The sequence below is a fragment of the Saccoglossus kowalevskii genome, chromosome 15 (assembly GCF_978046115.1).
Source record: "Saccoglossus kowalevskii chromosome 15, keSacKowa6.1, whole genome shotgun sequence".
Taxonomy (NCBI): Eukaryota; Metazoa; Hemichordata; class Enteropneusta; family Harrimaniidae; genus Saccoglossus; species Saccoglossus kowalevskii.
Window position 1 is genome coordinate 7,928,135 of NC_140655.1, and position 3,960 is coordinate 7,932,094.

Sequence of the window (3,960 nt, forward strand, 5' to 3'; positions counted from 1 at the left end):
ATATTATTCACGAATTTGAGAATTGTTCAAATTGATACAAACTTTGATTGTACCTGCTTTTCCAATGATATAGCCAAATGAAATTAACAGCAATTAAGTGTGTTACCAGCATCTGTATATCTCGACTTGACTGTATATCAAGCGATTGTCTATCTAGTACATAATTTTATGAAGACTTTTGTTTTAAAGTAACAAGGCTTTTTCCAGAGATGCAGGCAAATTTAGGCTATTTTGCTGTCTTTTGGTGGGAGAGGTGCGACATTGCATATCGGGGAGCGCGTCTGCTTACACAGAGTTGTGAGTTTGAATTTTTGTGTTTCATGTTTATATGTCCGTATATGTGCCTGTAATTACGATTTCTCTGTTACAAAGATTATCAAAGACGGCATCAATTTAATACCTTATTTGCAAATACCCACTAAGATCTCATCGTCAGCAACAACCGCCAGTCTTATTTTGTTAGCCCTTGTTCAGTTCTATTTCAGTATTGGGTTTCATAAGATATATTAATAGAAACGTTGATTTTCTAATAGGAAGTATTTCATCAAGTCACCATGGCGGATGTATGTCTCATGTTGGGCAGGATGTCTTCAATGCACCTGACATCATTGATGGGTGCCACATGCTGTGGAGACATTGATTTAATATGTATATACAGTGATGTATATTCCAGTAAATTTTGCATGTGTGGTGTTGTTTCTTATGTACGTGGTTTTGAAGTCTTTTAAAAACCTCATCTTAAATATAACCATTTCTGATTTTTTTTTCTTTAACTTTCACTATCACTATCACAACCTTGGTAGCTCGAAACATGGGTGTAGGTGTGAATGTTAAACGATATAAAGATTTGCCGAGCAACGATCAGAATACTTGCCATCGATAGGGCGTGTCTTTATTAGATGCATTTTATATATATTCATTTTTCTTACTATTCATTTGCTGGACTTTCTCTCTTTCCTTTTCTGATTGCATAGCGAATAACACACATTGAAATGCAGATAAAACACAAGCAAGAGAGGTGTTTAGTAGTAGAACAGTGAAATCATTTTTCGTCACATACATCGTGGTCGCCATTGGACGCCAGATCAGGCACTGCAAGTGAAATCTCACATTGAGAAAATTATTGATTGTTAAGTTTCCATAATTGTAATCTATAATGGAAGTTCATTGTGTGTTTGAGTAGAAATATTATTTTTGTGTATTTAAATATAAATTATCTGTGTTTGGAGTAGCTTGATACGCATATACTAGTGTTTGCATCATCTAACGTGGTTGCATACGCAAATGAGTTTATGTTGTTCATTTCAAATTTACTCATGATATACACACACCATAGGAATATTGTATGATAAAAGGAAAATTTCAGAAATAAAAATCAACGCAAAAACGTCTTGAGAGAAGTCTGATTCAGTACCAACCTTAATTGATTACATCGCGTATGAATCTTGCTAATTATTTGGTAATGAATTAAATTGGAATATTGAGGTTGCATTCCTATATTGTAGGACTTGTAGAAGATCTCTCACTGCCACCACCCCCCCCGTATTATCATAATGGTTTTGTGTTGTGTGTAGTTATGGGTAATTTTGAAATCGAATTTAGAACACACTTCTAAAATAAACTAAAGTGACCTTGAGTGGTGGCAAGGATGAAAATTCTGTTTGATTTGTTTTATTGATTTGGGACAGGCTAGCTTCAGTGCTCCAATATTTCAGGATTTTGTTACCATACCAACTGATTTTATCACGTATCATGGTGATCATAATAATCAGTGGGAGTGCATATAATACAACGTGGGAATACAACTCCAATCATGGCGAGCTTTACGCACTCATCTGATGTATAAATAACTAGGGCTCTCAACAACTCCCAATTAGGGTGAGATATTTGCAAGACGTTCACCCTGCCCTGTATCTCAGTCAGTGATCGATATTTGAGTAATCGTAATATAATATACGATAAGATTACGACCAATCGGGAATATGAAACCCGGCGCAATGACATTAAATTAGGTCACTCGTGCATGTGGTATGGTGGTCGTTGAACGGTGGATGTAGATTTTACTCCTACTACTGCTCTTGATAAATCTGTAATAAAATGAGGTTTCCATGACAACCATCGTGCATACCATACGATCTCATCGCCTACTTAATACGAATTTTCGCATCTTAGTAAAATATCAATGTACAAGTAATTTTAATCTAAAAGAAATATTTGTACTCAAAATTTGAATTATTTATTTTAAAATGATGTTCAGTTGTGTATGTAAATATGTGAAAGACGAAAAGTACATATATAGTGATGTCATATATAATATGTAAATCACGAATATTTCAGTACTTATACTTAGGCTAATGGTTATGGTTATGAATTCTGGGATTGAAGCTAATTCAAATCTGGCGTTATAAGGGGCGGGTGTGTTATAATGAAGATAATTTAAGAATAATATCTCGTTGTGAAGAATGTGCGATAAAGGTAGAATTCGTATTTTTCAATATTTTTTTTGTTTTGAGATTATTTTTTAATACATAAAAGGGTCTGTTAAATGTCATGAATACTTCTGTTATTTACATTTCTACTCATAACGATATTGATATTTTTTAGTCATTATTACAAATTTAAACAGAATTTAGTGGATTTTATTGACAGCACCGTGTTCTATTATTATATATAATCATTCATAATTGTGTGTAGGCGATTATTGTGGTATTGTTGTTGTTGAGCAAAGTATATATACTAAAATAAAAAAAACTTGTTCAGTTCAGTTCGCGTAGTGAGCAAAGTTTACAGACATTTCCGAAACTCGTTTTCTTGAAATGTTAACCATTTTTTTGTGTGCCTCAGTGATATGCACTCGTATTATTGAATATATGATGTAAATGATATTTGATCTACAATTCGGTTGGAGTCTTTTATTATAAAACGTAATAATGCCAGTCGGCGTTTACTTTGTAAATCAATGTCCTAAAATAGCTTTGCAGCACATAAACATCAACATTTATTTTATTAGCTCTATGAGAATTGAATAAACGTAGTAATATTCGCATAATATAATTATATGGCTTTTAACAATTTTTTTTAAGACGGTATTCAAGGTGATTACATCACATGGGGCAACATTCTCATTTAAGACTTTATACTGAAACGTGTAGAAAATACAAAATATTAGTTAAAACTTCAGTATTGGTCTTAGGACTATGGCTGATTTACATACAAGGTTTTAATAAATGTCATGTGACACCATTAAAACTTACCTTTATTCGCACTTTATCTCCAATCATAGACTTTTCTGAGGTCTATGCTCAAACACACACGAACAAATTCATAAGCTGGTCTATCGTAAGAAAACGGGAGGGATTTTTCGGGGCAAAATCGAACGTGTTTGGTATTGTTCCAATCTGATTTAAACCCGGTGTAGCTATAGGCTATAATATTGCACACCTACATCAGATTTTAATCTGGTTGGTATTGCTCATTCGACCTCATTCCGATAAATACCCAAAATGCTTCACAATAGCAGAGTTTAACTGAACGAGAGGTGGTTCTGTGTGGTTTGGTTATGAAGACTGAACGCTGCCTCCTTTTTTTGAATATTTGTCATTATTCAAAGTTTAAAAATGGCGACGCCCACATTGACAGCAGTTGATCAGATTTATCGAAATTGTGTTTGTCTAGGAGTTTGCCCAATTGGCTAATGGTTTTTTATCACACTTTGGAAAAAAGAAAGTATTTCTTAAGTTGACTGGCTCAAGGAGAATAACACCATGGGCGACATAAAATCGGACTACAAAAACAAACAGGAAATTAAATCTTTTGTCCCTGTACAGGCGAATTTTGTTTTTCCTGTGAATTAAGATAAGGCGGCCCCTGTTTGTTTGTGTAGCATTGAGTCCAACATGTTTGTGTTTCCCGAGTGAAAGTGCGTGAATGTAGCGTTAGAATCCACACGACAATTCTATT